The sequence below is a fragment of the Suricata suricatta genome, chromosome 3, assembly GCF_006229205.1.
Source record: "Suricata suricatta isolate VVHF042 chromosome 3, meerkat_22Aug2017_6uvM2_HiC, whole genome shotgun sequence".
NCBI lineage: Eukaryota > Metazoa > Chordata > Mammalia > Carnivora > Herpestidae > Suricata > Suricata suricatta.
Window position 1 is genome coordinate 79,372,740 of NC_043702.1, and position 27,242 is coordinate 79,399,981.

Here is a 27,242-nt window from a genome sequence, read left to right on the forward strand (position 1 = left end):
CACATGTTGACCTGGATGGTGGTTTCATGAGTGAATTTATTTACTAAAATTCTTTGAGCAATACACTATGTGAACTTTATTGTATGACTATATACTCTTGTAAAAAAAAAACCTTTAAAAACAAACAAAAGTAAATGGTTAACCTCAGTTCCTTCTTTAATTCTTGGATATAGATTCCCTTGCAGAGTGTTTTGTAAGGAGTGAAAGTTGTCATATTTGTGGTTAAGAGAGTCAAATATGTACTAGAGAGGCATAGGGATCATTTGTTTCTAATATTATTGTCACTGCTAATTAACAGAAAGGTTACAAAGCTCTATGATTTTTAAACAACTTTCAGATATATTTTCTTATCATCTATACAGCTATTGAAGTTGGAGGTCAAGTGTTATATTTTCTGAATGAGGACACTCAGATGCAGAATCAAAATCTGTGAATAATAGACTCAGGATTGATACTTTATGTGCCTAACTCTTAGATTATTATGCTTCTTTACCACACTTACAGTTTTCAGAGTATTGCACAACACCAACTTCTCAAAATTAGATGCATGTCCATGGTTTTCCAACTCTCTAAAATTCTCTTAAGGGGTACTTGAGTGGCTCAGTCGGTTAAGTGTCCGTTTCAGCTCTGGTCATGATCTCACAGTTCGTGGGTTTGAGCCCTGCATTGGGCTCTGTGCTGACAGCTAGCTCTGAACCTGGAGCCGGTCTTCCAATTCTGTGCCTCCCTCTCTCTCTGACCCTTCCCTGCTCAAGCTGTGTCTCTCTCTCTCTCAAAAATAAATAAAACATGAAAAAAATTTGTTTAAATTATTAAAATTCTCTTAAATCAATTCTTAAAGGATGATATTAATTCTTGAATCTCTAGGTAATCGCAAGATTCTAGAAACAGAATTTTGAACTTCCTCTTCTAAGTGTCTCTGTGAGATACAAGAGTATTTACCACCCAGTTTAAACATATCTTTTGTTGAGATTTCACAATGCTCACTCATTAGCTATCACATACTTTTTATGATAAGGAACTCATCCCATTATTGTACTAAGTTTCTATTTCTGCAGCCTATTGTTTCCTTGACTTCTACTCAAATAGAATGATTGATCATAATCTATGATTCCTTTATAAATATCTGAGGAATATTAAAAACCATCTTCACATTAGTGATCATTTTCCTACTGCATTTAGGCTTTCCTCCTATCACTTCTTAAATATTTGCATATTGGTTGAACTTCTCCCTATCAGAAAATATCCTTGTCTTGTCAGCTCATCTATGCTTTATCCTAGAACACAGTACTCTGACTAAGACCTGGTCAATGTTAATATAAAGGATGTTGTTTTTTTTATGTTGTTTTTATTGTTTCTAATATATCATGATTGCTGTATAATATTCTTCCATGTTTATGTAAATTCCTAACATCTACTTATTTTACTTAGGTTATTTAATCTACATTTGTCCCCTGAATTAAAGGTCATTAGAATTGTGAAGATGTGTTTTCTTAAGTAATAGGCATGCCAGCTAACTTTGCATCTTTGGTTAGTTTAATAAATATACTCTCAACATAAATCCTGGGATCACAAATGAGAATAATAAATAAAGCAGGACCCACAAAGCTGTTATGTATTTGTGAATAGCTAGTAGAAAGCCTTAATTTGCTTTTCAGGCAAATGAAGAATAGCACACAAGTGAGAAAGTGCTATTTATAAAGAGAATAAGGGGCTTGGAAAATTTATTTACGCTTTTGCAATTAAGTTCTAAACGGCTGATGAAATGCCACTCTGGATCCCAAACAGAAAGCAACTTTAGCTAGATTTTCTCTGCCCCTCATCTTGAGCAAAAAACTTAACTTTTCAACCACTTAAAGATTCAAGGGGGGAGAGCAGTGATTTTTCTTTCAAATATCTCTCTACAGCTTCATACCCTTTTTCCTCCCTGGAGCACACCTTTCCCCTTATATCCACCAGAATACAGTACAAAGAATCTGTTCTCTCCCACAACTAATATTACTTTCCTCTTGGGCTTCAGGAAAAGCTATAGATAGATGAGGTGAGTTACTGGGGTACATTGCTTCATCAACTCAGAACAGCCTGAAAACTGTAACCCTTCCCTCCTAAGCTAGCTCAGTTCTTTTTATTTGCTGCTGTCTCCTTGAGTCCAAATCCTTGAAGTCACTGCCTTTCTTCCAAGTTCAGACTGCTTCCATCCTCAAGCCAAGGGCAGAAAAGCTTTTTTTTTTTTTTAAAGAAAACTTTATCCTTGAAGGCAGGATCCTTTTCTGGCTGGATCAGTTTTGGACTAAAACTACAGTTCTTGTAGGCATCTCAGTAGTCAACCTGTGTGAGGTCATTGGGATTGAACTCACAGAAATCCCATGATCAACTTCCTTTCTTCGGGGTATGTGATAATATGCAGAGATTGCCTGAGTTCTGCTTTTCATTATCAGTCCTTCCTCTGTTTGTTCTGTCCCTTCTTTTCTCATGTTCTTTACCATCTGGACCCAGAGTTCTTTTAAAACCTTATTTCCTTGTAGCACCCTTGTCTAATCCACACCAGGTCTCCCCCTCCTCTCCCCTCGTCTAAACATATAAACAAGTGTGTCGACCCGCTTCAGTAGCCCTCTCTTTTAGCATTCAGGGATACCATCACCTTGCTAATACCCCTCTACTTTTCTACTTATATTATTAAATACAGCAAAACTGAGGCGCCTGGGTGGCTCAGTTGGTTAAGCATCCAATTTCGGCTCAGGTCATGATCCCTGGTTTGTGAGTTTGAGCTCGGGGTGGTGCTCCGTGCTTGGAGCCTGCTTTGGATTCTGTGTCTCCTTCTCTCTCTGCCCCTCACCTGCTCACACTCGGTCTCTCTCTCTCTTTAAAAAATAAACATTAAAAAAAACTTAAAAAATAAGTAAATATACTAAATTAATAGCACATTTTACTTCAATTATATTTTCATCTCTGTCTCTGGACGTAGATCCAATTTGGGGGATGAAGCCAAGAGTAATTTATAGGCTATCTGATAAAATGCACCACAACAAAAGAGACTGAGAATATACTTTAATGTCTACTTATTTTAGTTTTTTGTTATGGACAATGTTTGAGATATACCAAAGTAGAGGAATATTATATTAAACTCTCAGGTATCCATCACCCAATTTCTAACAATTGTCATAGTCTGCTTATGTTATTTTTATTTTTATTTATTTCTTTTTAAATGTTTATTTCTTTTTGAGACAGAGTGAGTGTGTGTGACTAGGGGCGGAGCAGAGAGAGAGGGAGACAGAGGATCTAAAGCAGGCTGACAGCAGAAAGCCCCACGTAAGGCTCAAACTCAGGAATCATGAGATCCTGACCGGAGGCAAAGTCAAATGCATAACCAACTGAGCCACTCAGATGCCACTGCTTATGTTATTTTCAAAATAAATATATTTGGTCATTATATTGTATTAATACTTCTTGCTCAAAAATTATTATTCCCCATGACAATCTGCTCTTTCTAAATTCTAAATCCATTCCTGAAACCAAATTAAACACAGTTAAAAAAAAATAAGTTAGGAGTAGAGAAGCAAAAAGAGCAAACTGAATAGAGTTCTTCTAATTCCGGGAGTATTTCTTTTGTTTTATCTTTACCATGTAAGTCAAGTTACGACATGAATGTCTTGTAAATTCTCAATGGCTGAAGGGAATTCTAGATTATTGAAGTTACTTTTCTTTCACCACAATAGTGTTGTTATAGTTACCCTACATTGTATTCTTCAGTGAACCCTCTGGACAAAATTGAATCCATTTCAATCCAGGCAGGGATATCTGCAGCTTCTGCAAGAAGAGAAGAAGCCTTCAAGAAACTGAAGTCGTGAGGCCTGGTTTATATCTTCTGGATAATTAGACAATTTGACCAAGTTACAACAAAGAGTAGTGAGCCATGATTGTGTTTCTAGATGAGGTGAATCAAGTGACAATTAGTGGAAACATGTTATGAGGATAATTTTCTTCCTATCTTTATTGATGTCCTGAATAAAAGATTCAGAGCATATTGTCACACTCACAGGGAGCTGAATTAAGTGGTTTGTTAATATCTTGGAATGGAGAGAGAAATGACTTAAAAGTTGATAAAAAAATGTTAGTCTGAAAACAAAGTGTAAAATCAGAGGTGACAAATAACAAGGTGAGGTTTAGCTTCAAAGAAACTCCCAAAAATTCAGTTTGAAAAATAATCCATCCACTCTACTTTTCATTTGACAGACTTGTTCTAAAACAGTGTATACACCTGGATCAGAAAACCTTAAATTTTTGTAGACAAAATTAAGCAGTTTCAAAGATTAATGGCAAAATAAACAAAAATAGAGTAAAATTGAGCCTACAAGAGGTTCCACAGAGCTCCCCATCTCCTTCTAGCGTGTGAGGATACAATGGGAAGTCTGAGACACGGAAGGCGGGCCTCGCCCAGCCCTGCTGGCGCTCTGAGCTCAGACTTTCATCCTCCAGAACTGTGAGAAATAAATTTCTGTTGTTTATAAGCCACCCAATCTGTGATATTTTGTTAAAGCAGCCAAATGTACTGTGACAAGGACAATGCTGAACGGTGTGTTTGTGTGTGCTTAAAAAGGGTTACAAAGAAGAGACTTAAAGAAGGACCCCCTTTTTTGGGCCAAATTCCCTTTATCTTCAATAAAGCAACAAGAAAAATTAAAAACGTGTATTTTCCTTGGTTCTCTTTCCAAAGTGTGGCTTTCATGTGTACTTTTTAATAGAAAGGATTGTTTGGCAATGAAAAAGCTAGTCTTAATTGACTTCCCACTCTCTCCAGCAGCAAGTGACTTGCTGGTGACTAGGGCTGTAAAGGAACAGCTCCTCCTGGCAAGCTCGGTCTTCCCCCTCCCTCACCGGAAAATGTCATATATTCGCATAATGCAAACTTTTAAAAAAATGTGAAAAGACATATAGTGAAAAGTTTGCTCTCGTCCTGTCCACCATTTACACAGCTCTCTTCTGCACACACACACGCAACCATGTTTAATTCTTATATATGCTCGACAGATTATTTCTGACAGATTTATTTATGCACTGACCAGAAACTATGAATATATAGTTGCATTCTTCCTTTTATTATAAAATGTAGCACATAATATACACTGGCTTATATCAGGGTTTTTTTTTTTTTTTTGCATTTGGCAATACATCTTGATGATCAATACCAGAGAGCTTCCTCAGTTTTTTTAAACCGCTGTGTATTACCTCACTCAGTAAATGTTCAAAAGCTTTTTAACTAGTCTCCTGTTGATGGACATGTGGGTGTTTCCAGTTTTATATTTCAAGAATTCTGGCCTAGATAACATTACATTAAATGTCATTTCCCATGTGAGCAAGTATATCTGAAGGATAAATTCCTGAAAGTGCAATGTGTATGCAGTTTTGAGAAACCTTGCAAATGTCTTTCCATCAGAGTTGTGCCACTTTCAATTCGCCCTAATGTATGAGAAGGGCTGTCTTCCTACAAACAACAGAATGTGTTATCAAGCTCTTAGAAATTACCAAACTGGAAAGTGACATATCAGTGTAATTTTAATATTTATTTCTCTTATTACCAATGGACTTGATTATCTGTTTATGTTTATAAGCCATTTCATTGTTTTTCTATGACGTATATGTCATGTGACATATATATCCATATATACGTATTCCTACTTTTCAGTATATAGTTAGTCTTTTATTGGTTTCTGTAGCTCTTTATATGTTAGGGAGGTTGCTATTTGTCTATGACATAAGTTTCTCAGTGTGTCATTTATCTTTTCACTTTAAGTTTCATATGCTGTTAAATTTATTTTATTATTTTATTTTATTTTATTTTATTTTATGGATTCTAGATCTTGAGTCAGAAAAATCTTCTCCACTGAAATGTTAAAAAGAAATTTCCTGTACTTTCTCCTAATACTCACAGGCTTTCATTATTTTATATGTGCATCCTCAAATTATTTGAAATTTATCCTGGTTTTGCTAGATTACTAGAGTATGGTATGAAGTATGAGTCCAACATCTTTTCTCCAGATACTCTATCACCATTTATTGAAATGTTTATCTTTTCCCCACTGATTTGAAATGCTATCTTCTTCACGTGGCAAATTGCAGTGTGCATTTGGAGTTATTCTGGGGCTCTGTTTAATATTCTATTGATCAGTTTGTCTATGATGAACCAATACCACTCTTATATGTTCAGGTTTTATGTTTCTGTTTTTACACAACGTTTGGTAAGCCCCCCCTCATTGCCCTTCCCCTCCCCCAGTTTTCCTTCCCATTTTGGATAATTTTTCTGTATATACTTCACGATCACTTTGCCTAGTGTCAAAAAACCCACCATGAATATTTTGGTTTTTGTGCTCTTGTTGAAATTATATATAAACGCAGAAAGAATTGACATCTTTTTATGTTAACTCCACCAACTAGGCACATCTTCATTCTGTATAAAATTTCTTGTGCATCCTCCAGTAGGGTTTTAACACTTCCTGTTAAGTTTATTCACTGGCCTTTTACCTTTTCTTTTTAAAATGAGTACTTTCTTCCATTATATATTCATACTGTTTGGTTTTTTTTCTTTTCTATATTAATTTTGTGCCCCACTACCTTGCTAAATAGCTTTGCTAGTTGAGTCTCATGAGTTTTCCAGGTATATAATTATAATACCTTGCAGGAAGATTCAAAAGGGATACTGTAGAGAAGAAATTATGCTTTTCAGCTTAGTAGATGGAAGTTCCTTCTGATAAATCTCAGGAAGGACAAATATAGATACATTATGGACTCCTGGGTACTCTAGGCCAGACTAGGTAATGCCCAGTGTTCAAAATCTGTAGTATCATTTTAGAAGAGCTGTATTGGAATGAGGATTGTTTTAAAACAAATAATTCATTATTATCTTAATCTTAGTCATCATAATTGCCATCACATCTTATATTTATAGAGGGCATTCTATTTTTATTTTATCTATTTATTTATTTATTTAAACAAATTTTTAAGTTTTTATTTATTTTAGACAAAGAGAGAGCACATGTGCGCATAAAAAGGGATAAGTTGTGTGTGTGTGTGTGTGTGTGTGTGTGTGTGTGTGTGTGTGTGAGAGAGAGAGAGAGAGAGAGAGAGAGAGAGAGAAAATCTTAAGCAGGCTCCACACTCAGTACAGAGTCTGACATGGAGCTCAATCCCATGACCCTGAGATTATGACTTGAGCTGAAATCAAGTCAGATATTCAACTGACTGAGCCACCCAGGCATGACGAGAGCACTCTATTTTTAAAAATTACTGATAAAAAGCTACCAGTTTGTTACTATTATTGTTATTACCAAACATTTCAAAAATACCTCTAAGATATTCATATAAGGTTCATGGAGTTTAATTCTAATATGGCATCGTAAAGAAAAAATCCAGTTGTATGCAAGCAACTACCCATCAGTCTTGAAGTGGGATTTATATTTAAGTAGCTTAAATGAGTTGCTTTGTGTTCATGATGGGCACAGCAAATCCTCCTTGCTGGTTACTAAACGCTCCTCACCTAAAAATGATCTTCTTTGTTGATCTTCAGGGCATGGTGTCTCATCTGTTTAGTTTGGCTTTTTATTTGACTTTCATTGACTTTGCAGCCAAGCCTGTTTTCTTTGTTTGATATGTTAGCTCAAATATGTAAGTAAACTCAGCCATTCAATGATAGGCATATAATTTTTTAAAATAACATATACTAGATTTGATGAAACAATATAAATTTCTCTTGCAAATGGAGAAGAAATGTTTGACATTATTTTTTTATTTTAGAGAGAGTATGCAAGTGGGGGAGAATTGTGGGGGGTGGAGAGAGAGAGAGAGAGAGAGAGAGGGAGAGAGAATGGGAATGGGAATGAATCTGAAGCAAGCTTCATGTTCAGCTCGGAGCCTAGTACGGAGCCCAACATGGGGCTCAATCCCATGACCCTGGGATCATGACCTGAGCAGAAACCAGGAATTGGATGCTCAACCAACTGAGCCACCCAGGTGCCCCCAAATGTTTGACTTTTGAATAATAGCTTTTAGAGGACTTGTCCTACTGTCTTTTACTAGGAGACACAGATGTCTGGTTGCTGAATTTCTGTCAGCCTTTTGTCTACATACAGTGCTCAACCTTAGATTAGATAGAAACAGATTTAAATCTTCTTTAAGCCCTTCCTAGGATATTAGCACCTTTTACTGCTAGTTTCTGAGGAGCCACAGCCATTACCCAGGTCTTAGTCTGAGCTAGCCACTGTCAGGTGCAATGTGGTGTGTTGAAGAATCTTCTCATTAGAGATACATCACAAACTGTGGTGTATTTCCAACTATTAGGGAAAATGTAAACATACATATTGAGCAATATGCCAACAAATACCAATGATGTACAACAGAAAAAACAGAGATTGTGAAGATGTACATATGTACCTGTGGGTACTGAAATCCTGATTTGGTTTAGTAAATTCAACTTCATTGCCTTCTTTCTGGTATGGTGGAATCTCAACATTTTACCTCTCCTCTACAAATTTCTCTTTAACAAAGCCAAGATATAAAATGCTTTTAGAATCCTAAAGTTTTATATAAATTTTAGTTTTTTCTGAGATGTTAATTCTGATGTAAAACCAGTGAAACTTGCAATCAAATAATGTGAGGTATTGAATTCTTAAGGACTTATTCTGTGTGCGTTGAGAGATGTTGGCAATTAGAATATCCTCATCAATAGGAGGTTTGTGTTGGCTACAAATGTGGATTACTTACGTAACTGCACCTTTAGGACCTCTGTTTATATGATAGAGACCTTTGGGGATATTAGAAAGGGTGGTGTCCTGTTTTATAGACTTTCTGATTTGCTAACCTACTTGAAGTTTTCATATTCAAAAGTCATTCATGTAACCTCTTTTTTTTATTGATGTGGTTTTCAAAAGGTTCAGATACTTACTTGTGAACACTTCCTAAGAACATTTCGTTGTGTCTAGGGTATACTATGACATTTATGCTCTTTCTTTTTCTTTTCTGGATTATTTTAAAACATAAGGCTTTTCAAACATAGTACATCTTTCAAAAACGGAGACTCAGAGAAGAAGGGGCAGAACCAATTGGAGGATTTTTCACATGACCAGCAGAAGAGCAAAGGAAGGCACTCTCTACTATGTTCTAATTGACCAAGATAGGAGAATTGTTTAATAACAAGGCCCCTGGGGTGCCTGGTTGGCTCAGTTGGCTAAGCATCTGACTTCAGCCTGGGTCATGATCTCACAGTTTGTGGGTTCAAGCCCCTCCTCGGGCTCTGTGCTGACAGCTCAGAGCCTGGAGCCTGCTTCAGATTCTGTGTCTCCCTCTCTCTCTATTCCTCCCCTGCTCAGGCTCTGTCTCTCTGTCTCTCTGTCTCTCTCTCAAAAACAAATAAACATTTTAAAAAACATTTTAAAAGAGAATTTAAATAATAAGGGCCCTATTTTTATTTCTTAAACTATTTGATTATCTCACTTTGCTGATACTAATTGATGTCAAATCAGTAAGCAAGAACTTGAAACAATCTCCCATCCTTTTGCATAATGGGAGTATGGGGCAGCTGGTAGATCACAGGAATAGGGCTGGGAAGTTGTTTTGTTTTTGTTGTTTATTTGAACAGTTTGTATTATGAAAGTTGTATATAAGATTATTCCTGCATCTTCTCAATGGTTCTGTCTTTACATTTACCCTTTTCCTTTCCCACTTGACAATATTTGGCTTTACATTCAAAAGTCTTTTTGCTGTGTTTGTCCAGTTTTACCCTAATGGTGACCACCTGGCCTTGCAGGTCTGGTGCTGCCCAAAAGGACAGTTGTGTCATTGGCTTCGGCTGCACATGTTCAGTGTAGATGACACATTTCTTTCCATGAACTTGGACTACTTTGCCAACTTGCTGACTTTGTTGCATCCTCATACAACCTGAACTTTGTCATTCTTTTGGGTGAACATGGGTGGAACATTGTACTTCTATCTCAGCTCTGTGGAAAAAGGGAAAAACACAATCTTCCTGCAAATATGGAAGGTGTATTGAAATGCCTTTTATGGTTCTTGCTCTTGTTAGAAGTCACAAAGGGATTGAATTTCATTTTGGCACTGTTACTTCAGCAATGGCCATAAAAGAGAAAAGAAGATGGTTTTTTTAGAGCAGTTTCTCTAAATATAATCTCTTGGTCTGCTCAGGTGTGTGGTTCTGCCTTTCTGATCTCTGTTCAGCCTTTTGCCTGGCTAGTGAGTGCTTTTTCTTCTAAAAGCTAGGATTTATAATTTTCACACATGTGGAATCCTAGTTAGGCATTAGGTGTTGTTTATTTTATTTATTTTGAGAAAGAGAGAGAGAGAGAGAGAGAGAGAGAGAGAGAGAGAAAAGAGAGCAGGGTAGAGGCAGAGAGAGGGGGAGAGAGAGAATCCCGAGGAGCAGAGCCCAGTGCAGGGCTCCAGTTTACTAATCACGAGATCTTGACATGAGCCAGAATCAGAGTCAGACGCTCAACTAACTGAACTACCCAGGCAGGTGCTCCTAGTTGTCCCCTTTTAAATGAATGTTTGATTTCATCTTTTCTATTGTTTTTATTTGTTGTTGCTTTCTTTTAAGTTTAAAGAGGCATGTTTTAAGTCATATCAGAAAGAGAATGGGCTCTGGATTCAGACATGTCAGTATTTGAACCTATATTCCCCATGTACTGAGTTTTTCACTTCTTAAACTACTTATATAACATCTCATCTGCAAGTCGCTATGCTAAGACCAATCATGTGGGATCTGCTATGAAAATTCACTGAGCTCATGATTGTAAAGCATGACCCAGGACCTAATACATTGTTAGTACTCTATACACATGAGTTTTTAAAAATTTATTTGAGGTATTCTAATGCCAAAAGGTTTTATGTGAAAGTTTTATATATATATGTGTGTGTGTGTGTGTGTGTACACACACATATATATAAATACTTATATTCATTTATCAATGTTATGTGCTTTTTTAATGCCAGGCACAGATTTAAGAGCTGGGAATATATAGTAAATAAAACTGAGAATATTTAAGAAATGCATAAATTTATACAAGATTTGCATTCTTATGGGGAAGATAGATAATGAACAAAATAAACATGTGAAATGTATATGTTGGTAATTGCAACGGGAAAGGGCTGCACCCTGAGGAGGTAATGCTTGAGCAAAGACTTGAAGGAGGTAAGAGGGTGAGCTTTGTGGATACTTAAAAGAAGAGGGGTAGCAAGTATGTTATCCCGAAACAAGGAGGCCAGTGTATCTGGAATGCAATCATATAGACAGACAGCAGAGGCTGAATCATGTGGGACCCGGAAGGCTACATGTAAGAACTTGGGGTGTCACTCTGAATAAGAATGGAGCCAGGAGAGGAGTTTGAACAGAGAAATGGCATGATGTGACTAATATTTTAAAAGAAGCACTCAGGCTGCTCTACTAAGAGAAGACTATTAGATGGATGAGGGCCAAGGCAGGGGAAACTAGTGAGGAGGCTACTGCAGGGAATTGTTGTGGCCTAGACCAGAATAGTAGGCAGAAAAGGAAGTGGTAAGAAGTGACTGAATCTGGATATCTTTTGCATATAGGACTGACAAAACTCTTTGAAGGATTTTTGTACAGTGTGAAAAAAAAAAGAGGTGAGTAAAAGATGGCTCCAAAGTTTTGGGCCCAAGAAACTGGAGTCTCTGAGAGAACAAGACTGGAACATGAACAATTATTTGGAGTTGGGGTGAAGAGGGAGATCCAAAGTTTGGATTTGGATATGTTAATTTTGAGATCTAAATGCTACTAGATTTATAAGTAGAAAGGTTGATTAGGCCTATGAAGCCATGAGACTGGCAGAGAACTACCAGGGAAAGAGGATGGATACATAAAAGACTAAGTCTTGGGTCCCTCTTGCATTAAGAGGTGCTGGAGATGAGGCGGAACTATCTGATTTGTTACTCACAGCAAAAGTTGTACAGGAGTACGTTTTGAGGAAATTAATATTAACCTTAATTCCCAATTCAAACCCTAAAAAAGTGGGATATTTGCTTCTCAGAAATAACAAATTTTGCGTATCTGTTGCTTAAGAAGCATAGAACTCCAGAAATGTTCAGAGAATTTGTACAGAAAGTAGACAAAGTCATCTCCACATCAGAGACACTAAAACCTCTTTAAAAAGTTTAGAGCAAGCATCAGTAAATTTAGAAGTGGCTTATAAATATCAGATGTAGATAAGTGCGGTAACAGACAGAGCTGGGAAGTGATGGCCAGTGTTTTTAGGAAGTAGAGTCATGTGGTTAGTTTAGAAATGGTTTGTGAAACAGGTGAGCCTTCCCGTATTTAGGAAGAAGAGAGCATGGATTTACAGAAAGGAGAGAATTCTAAACTTGAGACCAGCCCATTAGCCACTGGATTAGTAGGACTAGTTTTTGATGAGTCAGTCATTTCTTCCTTATTGTATCACTCAGGATCATAGGAACAGATGGCTCACCCAGAAGGAGCAATTTAGGAGAATATAATTAATGAACTATTTATAAAGTTATAAGCAGGGTTAAATCAATAGGAAGGGCCTGGCTAGACTCTCTGTAGGTTCAGGGAACAGGCAAGGCAACTATGGCTGTAATTATAGGACAGGACCCGCTGACAGGAGCTGTGGTCTTCAGTAGAAAGCCACAGGTACTGCCACCCTGCAATCTGGCTTGGAGAGAAGCAGGGGAATAAATACCCAACTTCAATGTCCTTCCATTGTCTGATATCCTGTTGGAGCCTCTCATTGACAAGTTTCAACAAAAAACTAAAGGGCAAGCAAGTCTAGTGATGTATTCCATATAAATCAGCCTCCTAGGGTACAGATCAGGTAGGGAAAAACGGGGAAGGGGATCCAAGGGACACACTGAGACCATTCAGTACCCATGTCTCCATAAAAATGTTTATAATAAGGCTTTGCAAAAAGTCAAAGGACTGTGAGAATTTCAGCATTGGAAGATCTTTGAACAATTAATTGTAACTTGAATAGTGTACTCCCAATCTCCAATGTTAATTCTTTTTTTTAACAAGTCATTCACCTTTTCCCCCCCTTTCTTTTTCCCTTGTTTTGTTTGTTTTGTTTTGGCTAAGTTCTGCCCAAATTTGTTGTTCAGTATTTATAAGGACCTTGACTTGCCTCTTCCTATTTAAGAAGAATCTGCTTTTAAACTGGGTACCAGGTTTTAAGCAATACAAGGTCTTGGTTTGCTGTGGCACTGTGCAGATAGTTTATGTCCTCAATGTTGATATTGTAGCTTAACTTTTCTTCCTACTAGTTGTAATTGGATAACTTGTCACCAGATATAGGGAGTTAAAAGTCCCATGCTAGCAAAATAGTCACTCTGCAAATTGTAATTTTCCCCCTTCCATATGCTGTTTCTTGTTGACTTCTTGTTACAACCATTCTCCTTATGACTTTAAAACCTTCTTACCATAGACATCTAATGAGCATATTTATGCCAACTATGTAAGTACAGTTAGTAAGATGAGGTAGAGGCTAAAGAAAATATATCACAAAATTAAAATATTAAGGATATGTACATTTAGCTTGAAAATTATCTTGGAACAAACTTAATAATCTATTAAAAATATGCATATCATTTGTAAATATCCACTATTTTCTCCCACAAGCATGTAGCTTTTGTTAAGGACTGCTAACTTTCTCCTAATATTGATTTGCTCCTTCCTTCCTTAGCATTAGAACTCTCAACGTTTAGCTGAGCACATAGCTGTCCAGATAAAGATATTTTAGAGTCTGGCCAATGGTATGTAAGTAGAATCCAGCCACACTGGTGAGAGCTGCAAAAGCCATTTTAGACCAGGGTGTGAAAGCAATGTCTTGAGAATGGTAGAATGACAGCGTGAAAGTACTGAGGTCCTCAAGACTGAGGACCTGCCACGGGACCCCTGGACTGCTTGTGCTCTGGCTCTTATATGAGAAATAAATCAATGGCTATTTCTTTCAGCTGTTGTTCTTTTGGCCTATGTGACAGCAGACAGGCTTGTATCCCAGTTTATACACACAGCCCTACATAGAGGCCAGTATGCCTATGTACAATCATAGTTGTCCTTTATTATTAGAGCATATATAATGACAAAGAGGTATTATAAATACAGGAAGATTTTATGCCAGTACCATACTGTCTTGATGATTACAGCTTTGTAATACAGCTTGAAGTCTGGGATTGTGATGCCTCCAGCTTTGGTTTTCTTTTTCAAGATTGCTTTGGCTATTTGGGGTCTTTCTGGTTCCATACAAATTTTAGGATTGTTTGTTCTAGCTCTGTGAAGAATGCTAGTGTTATTTTGATAAGGATTGCATTGAATATGTAGATTGCTTTGGGTAGTATTGACATTTTAATATTTGTTCTTCCTATCCAGAATATCGTATCCTCTTCCATGGAATATTTTTCCATTTTTTTGTCTTCAATTTCTTTCATAAGCTTTCTATACTTTTCAGTGTATAGATTTTCCACCTGTCTGGTTAGATTTATTCCTAGGTATTTTATGGTTTTAGGTGTCATTTTAAAGGGATCAATTCCTCGATTTCTCTTTCTGTAGCTTCATTCATTGTTGGTGTATAGGAATGCAACAGATTTCTGTGTATTGATTTCATACCCTGCTACTTGCTGAATTCATGGATCAGTTCTAGCAGTTTTTTGGTGGAATCTTTTGGGTTTTCCATCTCTTATATGAAGGAAGATTTTAAATGGATTTTTATTTCATTAGTCACAGCTATGTACATTTGAAAAACAATAGTACTTACCTGGGTGAAATATATTGCTTAGTCACTCTACTGATAATGCTTGGCCTGACATGTATATTTAAGGACGCTCTCCCCAAACTACTTTTTGAAATACATGGACTTAAGCCTTAGCATTAAAAATGAGGTTAGGCAGAATAAGATGTACCTCAGAAGACGCAAATAAAATCAGAAATGCCAGATCAACTATGCAGCTGTTGATTATAACAGGTAAATGAAAAGAGTTGACATCTAGTGGATGTTGTGGGAACTTCCCAGTATCACTTTGCCACTTTCCCATGACATAGCAGCCATCCCACTTGGAGGAGTGTACTGTGTTGAATAGTGTCCCCCCAAATTCATGTTCACTTGGAACCTGTGAGTGTGTCCTTATTTGGAAATAGGATCTTTGTTAACATAATCAACTTAAGATGAAGTCACGCTGAATTGACATGGGCCTTAATTCCTGGTGTCCTTATGAGAAGAGGGACATTTTGACATGGACACATAGATAATCATCATGTGAAGATGGAGGCCAAGATTAGAGTTATGTTACCATAAACTGAGGAACACCAAGGACGGCCGCCAACTATCAGAAGCTACAGGAGGCGAGAAGAGATTCTTCCCTACAGACTCTGAAGGGAACATGGTTCAGCCAACACCTTGATTTTGAATTTCTAGCCTCCAGAAATATAATAGAGTAGGTTTTTATTGTTCTAAGCCACTTGCTTTGTGGTACTTTGTCATGGCAGCCCTGGCAACTAACATAGTGGGGTTGATAATGTGCTGGCTGTAGGCTGAGATAATATTCAATACGTTTCACAATCAGGATTGATCCATCCAAACGGCAGAGAGGCCTGCTGCATTGCTGGAGCAGAGACCAAATGGATTTCCTGGTTTGTAGATGTTAACTTTTTAGTTGCTGGATAAAGGTAGGTCAGGAGGATTCCAGGATGGATTGCTGGTGCAGTGAGGAACACGTAAGGGGACGTAGAACATGGGCTGCTTATCATCTGGTTTAGAAGCATTTCAATATTTAAAAAACCTATGGAGTTGTGTCAATGTGTGCCAAACATATGCCTTTGTTGGTTTAAACCAATACATCTTGCCTTCCTACTACTGCAGATGATTCAACAGTGGCCCAAATTGGGTCAATCAGAATAGAGCTCAGGACTTTCATTTTCCGGGTGGGGGAGAACATACACTCTCTTGGGAGTTGTGAGTGTGAAAGAAGGTGACCCTGGTTTTTGTGAGCTAAAATTGTGGAACCTGGAAAGAAACTAGCTTAAGGACAGAACCAATAATCAAAGAAGGGAAGAACTGAAACAACTAACTGCAGCCAAGTCAGCGGAAGTTCTGGTCATTTGCACCCAAGTCTCTCCCATCCTCTGGAATGTTAGTTACATGAGCCAATAAATTCTCTTTATTGTTTATGCAAGTTTGGGTTGGGTGTTCTGTTGTTTATAACTAGAAGCATCCTAATTGATATGGTCTTTCTGACTTTCTTAGCAGATATTTATCAGGTCCTTTTCTCAGAAACATTTTATTTTGATGTCTGCTAGTGTAATTATTTTGTAATTACCTTTTATGTTTGTGTTCTGTTAGTAAATGAAACACCAGTCAAGCTTCAAGGAAATAGGATTTTGCTGAAAGACTACTATCATCAATTTTATACTGAATCCTTATTTTAGAATACAACCTAAAATCAAACAGACACACATGCACATGCGCAAGCATGCATGTATACACTCACTCACACACACACACACACACACACACCTGCAATTTCCCTCACTGCATTCCTTGCCATACATAATAAAAACTAACTTGTATTATAGATGCTATTAGTGGGCAAAATGGCACAAACAGGAGAAGATCTGTAATCTAGGGGGAAAAGTGGAAAAATAAAGAAAAGTATTAACTCAAAGAAATATGGCTTTGTGAATGAAATTTTCTTGCATAAGAATAACTCCAGAATAAATCAAATGGTAGTGCAAGGGCCAATTTAAATATAAAGGTGAGAAAAGGAATGGAGATGGAGAGAGAGATGAATAGAGGCAGCCAGGGAAAAGTCATGAAGTTTAAACTCCTTTTCCCCTGTCTCAGACTTCAAAATAAATCTTTCTTTTGCAGTTACAGGGGCCATTTTAAAAACAAGGCTAAGGAGGGGCAGAAACAGAGTACCTCTGTGGCCCCTTAAAAATGAAAAGTTTGAGTTGACTCCGTTGACTTAGGTTACCTCGAACACTGTTCATCTATTTGCATTTTGAATTTGAGGTTTCTGCTGTGTACTCCTCACTGCAGTTACTGTCTATACATCATTAACAATAAATATTAGAAAATGCAAGTCCAGATTTAGCCAGCATTTTAGTTACCTTTGATTGATTTTGGAATTAGTATATTGCTTTCAATAATAAGGAAGACAAAAGTTTAGAAGGGAAACTGTAAAAATGCTACCGTGGCTTTTCTTAGTATGCAAAGCATGTTAAATCGCTGGTGTCTGAAGAATACAGAACGGAGATCTTATCAATACATGCAGTACCACACGTTTCCTATTTTAGTTGCTAATTAGTATTCAGGTGTGCAGTGGCATACATAAAATTCAATGCTAATGCTGTTTCATTTGTGATTTAACATGTACAAGTTGTTACTATATGCAGCATTACCCTGTCAATGCACATGCATAATTGTTTTTTTCTTTTTTCCATGTAATCACAGTATCTTCATGTATTCATTTGATTCAATCTTCTAAGGACATGCTATGAATACATCTTCTTGGTTACAAATAAATGATTACTTTCTGTAGTTTAGAAGTGAACATAAGAGATATCTGAGCATCATTTTTAAAAGGCTTCCTTTGGGGCCTTTCTTAAATTGACCAACTTGTTTAGAAATTGTAGTTTCCCCCTTTATTTTGTTTCACATAATTTGTGATTAACATATGTAAAATTGTGAACCATCAAACGGAACTAGTTTTATAAATATTGCATGCCATTTTATGTTCTTCAATTTTTACTTCCCTTATCAGGTATTTTTGTGTTAAAAAATTTCAAAGTTAATGTATGAGGAAGTAACTAGCTACTTTAGTTAGTTAGATTTCTCTTCCTTGAAGAAAATTACTATAATGGTTACTTTTGCTAAAATGCAATTACTGTCACTGTAACAATCAATCATATTTTTATATAAGAAACTTTAACAACTTTCGAATGCATTAAAAAAAGTAAATGAAAAAGACTCCGTGTGAAATAAGGCTAGACACCCAAACCCCCACCCTGACATCTGATATGAAAAAAACTCAGCCGCCTTTCTTGTAATTCATTTTAATACCTTAGCTAAGATCACTGTAGAAGTTTTATAATACAGTAGTAAAGCAAGCTTCTTAGAACATCGTTGAAAAATGCGATGTGTATTCAACAACTAGTGCTATTAATGTTTCTGGTGAATGGTTTACTCCTAAGCTGTCAGAGTCCGTAGTATTTTTGTGAACTAAACCAGGAGATAGATACCATTTGTAAAGATTTAGCTTTGTGATACTCCTGGAGATGAAAATATCTCCACAGGAAAAGAGAAGGTTAGGAAATATGAACTGTATCAGTTTTTGGCTTTGAAGAGCTCACTAGTTGAGGTCAGAAAAATAGTTCTTGTCTCAAAATATTATGCAGTCACATCGAGACAGTGTTTTTTCCCAAAAGCATCTGTAATATTCTCATAAATCTGGAATACTAAACATAACATGAGATTTCTGTACTGCTACTCAGAATATTATACCCCTCGTATAATATTGGAAATATAGAAACAGACACACGGTACAAACTATTACTTAATAAGAAGTATTTTGACAGAATAAATACATTTATGTTGGGGCATTAATCAAAATATATAAAAGAATAACATGTTATGGGTAAAATAGATTATTTCATGTTATGCACACAATTAATGTCTGGGCTCATAGGCACTCGCAGCTCTGTTCTCTCTACTACTCCATTCCAGCTCTGCCCTCCACCCCATGTCTGCTTTGTTTTGTTTTCTGTTTCTCCTAATGGTATCTCCATACAGCTAGTCTCCTAAACTGGATACAGGAGAGGTATTTAGATTCCTCCCTCTCCCTTAGCTCCATCATTCAATTTATTGCTAGTAATTTCAGCCCCATATCAGCCTTCTCTGTACCCTCTTCAAAGCCCCAGAATAATCAATCTCTCTCCTTTGTCACCCACCCTTTTTCCTGCTTCCAGAGTTACCTTTTCAAACTGTGTAGCAGGATATCAATTCTTGTTCCATTTTGTCTGGTCTCACCCTGTTAGCTTTCCTGGGCATTCCCTCTCACCATTCCCTGTCCAGCCATTGACACGATTGATTCACAAAGTCCCGTAACAGTGGGTGCTGCCTTTTCTTCCTGGAATATAATTTTCTAGGGCCTCTGATTATAGAAAATTACTATTTCCCCATCAAGACCTTGATCTAAGAGGCCTTCTCTGACCTCCCCAAGCAAGATTCATTGTTTGCTCCTCTGTACTGTCGTAAGCTGTCTGGACATAAGAGGTTTGTAGCACTGTCTGTGTTTCTTGAGTTTTCTTCCACTGCACTACACTGGGAGCTTCTCCACGGGCAAGGGCATGTCTTATTCTTTTTAGTATCCTTAGTGCTTAGTTCAGCTTTTGACAATACAGTGGGCTGTCAATACAGAGTGAAGGAATGAGGGAATGGATAATCCTTTAGTACTCTTTGTTGTGAACCAATTTCAGTGTTATTTCTTACACATTCACATTTTGTCTGAAACAAAACCATTAAGAAAAATAATAATTTTAAGTCATGCTATAAAAATTAGCTTTTAGCCAATTTACCTGAAAGTAAATCCATTACAATTAGAGGGCATTCTTCATTATGAGGAAGCCTCTCCATTCTTATGGATTCTTTTCTTTTTTGATATTAAAAACTATGAACTGTGAATGACCAATGGGTAACAGCTGCATCCATGATTATTTGTTAATAAAACATCCCAAGCAAAGGCAAACCATTACAGGATATCTGTTGGACATTGATTTTTTTTTTATTTCCCTCAAAGCTAAAGCTGGCCATAAAGTTCATCTGGTGGCAATTTTTTGAATGTATTTTAAGTTGAGATAGCAGCAGGCCAGTGCTATCTATAGAAAACTGCATTTGGTTCTATTGCCAATATGTGCTGCCTTTCTTTCTTTTCTACGCTCCGTCTGTTATCAGGTGCTTCTTTATGTCACTGTCATGCTTTCTAGAAAAAGGAAAAGAATAATAGCATAAACTTAAACATCTTTCTTTGTTACCATTGCAGACCCTACAATTATTTGATTTAAGGTACATTTGCATTAAATATCAGTCATTTTAATCTGGCCAGAACCTCTGTCTTATTTGAGGACTGGCTTCTCCCTCATCCTACGGGTGTTGGTGTAAAGGACAGTCTCAGTGTCTTGCCAAATTCTGCAGGAGTGAAGAGGAGACCCAAGCCTGTCCACTCCTAGTATCTCACCCTTTTGTCTTGACCCAGACAAGGCAATTCAGACTGTGCGTGCGTGCACACGTGGGCAGTGAAAGAAAGGACTTATTTATTTTGCGCATCTCAAATTTAAAGATGCACACTTGGAAATAATGGCACGTGTGTTTTCTGACATGTGAAGACAGTCTGTTTGGAGTAGGAGAACATGTAACTTAAAATCAAAGAGAAGCAGGAGCTAGCATGGCTGAGAGATGTTAAGTAAACTTTAGTGATACCATATGTACCCCTGTACCTAGCCGTTCCTGAAGTGAGAGCCATCCTTACGTTTCCAGGTATTTCCATCTTTTCTGCTTTAAGCTGGTTTGAATTCTTCCAACCAAAGTAGTATATATCAGAGTGACATTATGCTGAGAAAAACTAAGTGTTATGGCTTCTTAAGTATGAAATGTCAGGGTTAAATAAATAAAAAGTACGCAGGATCTGTCACTGCATGGGAAGAAACTTCTGGACATGAATTCTCTGACATCTCTCAGTGTTTTCCACTGTAGACACTTGAAAGTTTGGGAAAATTATTTTATTTCCTACTCTCCTATGTCAAATACAAGTTTTAGTTAATTCACAATAAAAGTACTAACATGGTGCGATGGCTTTGTACCATGACAGTTTCCCCAAATTCTCTTTGCACACAATTCCAGGTTTGGTTTTGCTGCAAGAGAAATTTGTGCAGGATTTGGCACTGAAGGGCACCCATTTCTCAGCTCTGAGGATTGCTGCAGGGCAGGCACTGTTGGAGTTTGTGAGTTTTGTCATGGATCTGCTGGTGGCAAGGGACAGCTACTGGGCCCATGCAACCCCCAGCTCCCTTCAAACTCCTTCAGCCTCTGAGAATCCTGGGTTAGGGGCACGTGAAGCTCTTTGGTAAAAAGAGGTTGGCTTATCCCACATGTCACCCAAATTATCAGGACAGAAGTCAGTGATTCGGTGATCTTTCTGTTTTTCCTAACAGGTTCTGCTTTGTCCGTGGTTGTCCCTACTTTGTGTCCACCTTCTCTTCTTGACTGCTGATGCTCAGGTACATTAGGGGCTAATATGTGTAAGAGTGAAATCATTGGTTCTGCCTGCCTGCTTGAACTCTAACTGCTGGGTGGGCTATTTTTGTTATTCACTTCTGAAGCCGTATGAGGGTTTATTTATTATTGGGAATCAACACTGGTGAGGTTGAAAGAATTTAGACTTTATTCTCAGTTTTTACAACCTGCCTTTGCTGCTTGCTATCTGTGTGACTCTGACCAAGTTGTTTGATCTCTTGATGCTTAGTTTCCTTAGCTAAAATGGGAAAGAGTATATCTACCAGTAGAATTGCTATTAGGATTCACAAGGAAATTACATTTGTTTTGCCACTAGACTATTGTTCATTATTGCAATCCCAGCATCTAGCCCCCAAATCAGTACATTGTACCTACTTCATGATCTTTTCTAGATTGATACATAAACAGGTATGTGCTTAATACATGCTAACCTCTTCTAGTTCTTTATTTGAGTTTTGTTAAACTATTTTGCAGATAATATTTAGTTTCTTCTGGGGCTCCAAGGTGGTTCAGTCAATTGGACGTCTGACTTCAATTCAGGTCATGATCTCATAGCTCATAAGTTTGAGCCCTGTGTCAGCTTGGAGCCTGGAGCTGATTTTGGATTCTGTGCCTCCCTCTCTCTCAGCCCCTCTCCCCTCACACTCTGTCTCTCTCTCCTTCAAAAATAAATAAACATTAAAAAAAAGTTTTTTTCATATTTAGTTTCTTCCTCCAAAAAGAGCTCTAAGTGTGAAGCATATTTCCTTATTTCATTGATGTTGATCTGGGCCATGTGACTTATCTTGACTAACGGGATGTTAGAAATGTAAGCAAAGGTTTGATATATGCTACCATAGAAAGATTTGATCTCTTTCTCTTCTGCCTACACCGAGATAAGAAAATATAGCAGGTAGCCACCACTTCTTCTTCAGCCCGGGTCTCTGAATGAGACCGGTGAAGCAAAGCAGTTTTGGTCCAGTCTAAGAAAAGACACTCCAACTGACGCATAGACATGTGACTAAGAATCAAAGCTTACTTTCTATGACCTGACTATTGGGGTAGTTTGTTATGGAACAATTGCTTACTGATACAGATGGGCTTAATGATAAAGATAGAATCAATATTTATAGATATAGTGTGTAAAAAAACCTTTAAAACTCAGTTGGGTTTACGTGCCTATTATAAATTAGATAAACAGATTTGAATGATAGTTTAAAACAGTCTTTGGCCAGATTAATCTATCACTAACATTATCCATGAGTACACTTGTGCTTATACTTTGGGAATGGCTGTAATGGGCTTTTGAAGAGCAAAAGAGTTGGTAACCATCCTCAATGAGTACATGAATGTGTCCTCAGGAAAAGTGAGAATCTTCTTTTAAAAAGTACCTCATCTCAGGGGTGCCTGGATGGCTCAGTCGGTTAAGTGTCCAACTTCAACTCAGTCCATGATCTCATGGTTTGTGAGCTTGAGCCCAGCATCAGGCTATGTGCTGACAGCTAGAGCCTGGAGCCTGCTTCAGATTCTGTGTCTCCCTCTCCCTCTCTCTGCCCCTCCCTTGCTCATACTCTGTCCCTCTCTCTCTCTCAAAAATAAATAAACATTAAAAAAAATTAAAAATGCTTCATCTCAGAGTTCTGTAACTGACCCAGTATAGGGTCACTGTATTGCTTATTATATGGACATGTAGAAAGAATCCTGCATTATTTAGAGGGTGTGATCTTGGAGAAGAAGAAACTGAATTCATTTCCTCATCTTTAAAAGGTAGATGATAATATTTACCACCCAATGGAATTGTGTGATTTAAATGAAAGCATGCACACAAAGCTCTTAGCACACTCTCTGGCACAATATAAGCAGTCAATAGAAGTTAGCCCTTGTTAGAGTTGTTATTATTGTGAGTGACAGAATGCTTAGGCAAGATGCCAGGCTAATTCTGCCATTCTAAACCACAGTGAAGTGATAGAGCATTCAGCTTGGCTCCATGACTGGACAGGGAGTCTCATAGCAAGAAGAATTCATTAAAGGGAAGATCTAGGAGAACTTATGAAAGAGAAAATAATGTAGATCATAATTTTTTATGACTATTCTAATGGAGTCTTTTGGATCAGATTTTGAATATCCTTTCCTTGGACTAAGAAATCCAAATACATTCAGTTAACTTTGTTGTTTACCAATGAATTACCTATTTATTTTTCATATTTGTCATTTTATTTTGTTAAGACTATGGATCAAGGAAGCTCTTATCTGAGCCAACCATTGTGGAGCAATAATAGGCTGGTACAATCTTTTACTATTTTATTTTATCATTTTGTTTTATTTTGTCTTGCAGTATTCATTACCATTTTATCTTCTCCCATTCTTAGTCAATGATATGGTATGTAGAATTGACCCTCTTTGTAGCCCTAGATGGGTCTTATTTGACTTATCAGTATCTCATTCCTGTGGCCCTCATGATTGGTTCAGAGTTAGGTATATGATCCAACCTGGACCAAGGAGATCCTGAAAAAAAATTGTATTTGATCATTGGAGTCTTTCTTTTCTTGGCTGGCATGATATGAAGATACCACACTTGCAGCTGCTGTAGATGGGGCCACACGGGGCAAATATGTGGAAGTGGATAACAAAACCAACAGTGAGTAAGATAAAGTGTGAGAGATAGAGACAAATTGGCTCATTGGTAAAATCAATGAAGCTGCTAAATTCAGCCTTATACCTGAAGTCAGAATTGCCTCTGAATTTCAGCTGCTTAAACAGTGTTGAAGGCAATTTGAATTTGGTTTTCTGTTGTCTGCAACATAAAGAGTAATCCACACCTTATTTATACACCCCATGGAAAGCTTAGGTGATCAACAATAATAATGAGGTTAAAAATAATTTATAAATAAAAGTCCTGCTTTGGCACTGTGGCACATTCAGTTGGCTGTCCATTTTTTACTATTCTTTTTCCTTCCTTTTGACTTGGGATATGTAGCAGAAAAAGGATCCCTTAATTACACTTTCAAAACACTTTCTTAAGAAAATAGAATGTAAGATATAATGTTTGATGAAAAAAGCAGGGCAAAATTCTACTTACACATACACATATATAATGCATATATAATTCTATATATAGTATAATCTCAACTATGTGGACATAGGGAAATATTACTTTCATAATAAAAAAGAAACATTATTAGAAATACTCTTCCCTATCATGGCCCTATTAATATAGGACGTTTTCTTTTTAGGCACGAAACACCCCCTCACTATCTAGATGGTCTTTGCGACACTTCTGTTATGCTCATTTGTCACACAACCATTTCCCTTAACAACTAGCTTATGATCAAACATTACAGCACATTAATTCCCTAGTGAGACAAGTTAGAATATAGTGTGCCCTGCTGTTTTGTCACATTTTCCTCTTTTTATTGTAACTTTCTTTTAACACCACCAAATTTGGTGCTTTTATCAAAATGATTGACTCTTAAATTGGAAGATTTGTTTGATGGTTAGGCTCCATATCTTGAGTTAGAGTGTTTCGCTTAAGATTTATAAGAGCCTGAGAATGGCATTATCTTCACTGGCCTTACAAAACACATATATCAGGTACTATGTTTCTCATTCCTAAGTTATAAGTTCAAAAAGAAAGAGAAAGTGAAAGAAAAACTATCTACTCTTGAAGGTAAGTGTAAAATGTCTTAATGATTTTTTACACACTCTCTCTAATTGTTATGAAACTCTATTTTTCCCATCTTGACATACACCTTTAAAATCATTGTCTTTCTGACAAAGGAAAGGAAATGAGTTATTCCAAGTGGGGGCTAATAAAGCTGACATTAATAAGAACTTTGAAATATCATTGACATGGTTGATTTGTAAGCTCCATGACTAATTTTGTTGTTTTTAACTGTCAGGAGAATATGTTTATACTTCCAGAAGTACAGATGAAGTGATGGAATTGTTATCAGGAGGGTAAAAAGTAACAAAAGGGTATATTGCATACATCTTCTCAGTGAGTGAGTGATATAATCACTAGGGTGTTTTTAAAAATGTGAGTTATGGGGTGCCTGGGTGGCTCAGTCAGTTGAGCATCTGGCTTTGCCTCAGGTCATGATCTGATAGTTCAAAGCCTGGAGCCTGTCTTCGGATTTTGTGTCTTCCTCTCTCTCTGACCCTCCCCTGCTCACACTGCCTCTCTCTCTCTTTCTCTCAAAAATAAATAAAACATTTAAAAAAAAAGAAAATAGAGAATTGTCCTTAAAAAATAAAAACGTGAGTTATTTTCTAATGTCTTTGACCATACATAGTTCCTTAGGGCTGTACCTCTTGCCCTTTGAGGGGACAAGTTGGTGGGGGGGAGGGAATGTGGTAAGAGAAGGAAGGCCAGAGATACAGAAGGGAGACTTGGGGATTTGCTTTGTGTTAGTTCAACAAGGGGAATTCTGTATCTTTCTCAAAGTTGGACTTTTAAAGTACTGGTGAAACAATGAAGCCACTGTGATAACATTGGTGACAGAGATAAAATTTACATTCATCATTTACTTTTTTCTGCATTTTATTGAGAAAGATACACAAGGTCATTATTTGAGCTAAAATATAAAGTTGATTCACAGTAAAATGAAATTATTGCAAGATGATATTCTACTTTGATTCCACCTAGATCTTAAGTTATATATCTTGGCACATTAAATTATGGTAAATGAGCATTTCTTTTTCTATCAAGGTATTTGTAGTAATATACTCAATTATAAGTAAGATGATAGGTAAAATTTTAAACAATTTTCTCCCTCTTTGCCAAAGATTCATAGTACAAATTCAGTAGATGCTGTGTGCATGGAGAATGCTTACTGAATAGCCATTCAATTTACTGTGATATTTGAAACAATAAATGTTGACCGAGTTTAGTTAGATTTTATTCTTTCCTGGTGTGAGGGTTCTATTACACTTGTTATTAGCTTATATTACATAACACACACACACACACACACACACACACACACACACAAATCTGTAGGTACTTTGCATATCTCAAGAAAAAAATTTACATATGGCATTTTTTCCCCACTCAGCATTAAGTTTAACAGTTGTTTTAGAAGTTATTAACAAATTGACAGATTAAAAATTCAAATAATTAACTATGGTTAGTATCAGAGAACATTTTTAATATATGTGCATTTAAAATAATTATTCAGTATTTAAATCCATCTTGAAAATATGAAATCTATCATTATTTTCCCCAAATCTTGAAATGATGCCAGAACTTTAGCTCATTTTCCATACTCGTAATTAAGTATGTTTAAGACTTTTAAGAGGCATGGACAGATAGTATTCTAATAACTGTCCATGGACCTTTAACCCACAATCTTTTAAAAAAAATATTTTACTCTCAGTTGTGAATTTAATAAATAGTATACTGAGGAGTTTAAGAGCAAGGACTCTTAGACCAGGCTGCCTGGCTAAATTCCATACTAGCTATCTAACCGACTTCATATTATTTAACCTCCTTTCAGTTTCCTCATCTGTGAAATGGAGATAATTGTATAGTTCATTGTAGGGCTGTTGCCAGGATTAAATGATCTGATAAATGTAAACCACTTAGAATTGTGCCTGGCGTAGTGGAGGATCAATAAACATCAGCAATTTTGATGATTTTTTACCTCTGTCAAGGGCTGATTTAAAATAATCCAGGGGCTCCTGGTTTGCTCAGTCAGTAATGCATCTGACTCTTGATTTTATCTCATGTCATGATACCAGGGTCATGAGATTGAGCCCCACTTTGGGGCTCACACTGAGCATGGAGAATGCTTAAGATTCTCTCTCTCAAAAATGAAGTAAAATAAAATAAATTAAAAAAATAATCCAATGAATACTACTTTATTATGCTTTCAAATCACAGTATGTCACACCAAATATACATTGAGTCTCAAGCCCTATGTCACTCTATTTAAATGAAAATTACAC

General features: G+C 36.9%; 1 pseudogene; it reads right to left on the bottom strand.

The window, feature by feature from the left end:
• Positions 1–9,655: 9,655 nt before the first annotated feature.
• LOC115286511 lies at positions 9,656–10,094 on the bottom strand (annotated as a pseudogene).
• Between the last annotated feature and the right edge of the window lie 17,148 nt (positions 10,095–27,242).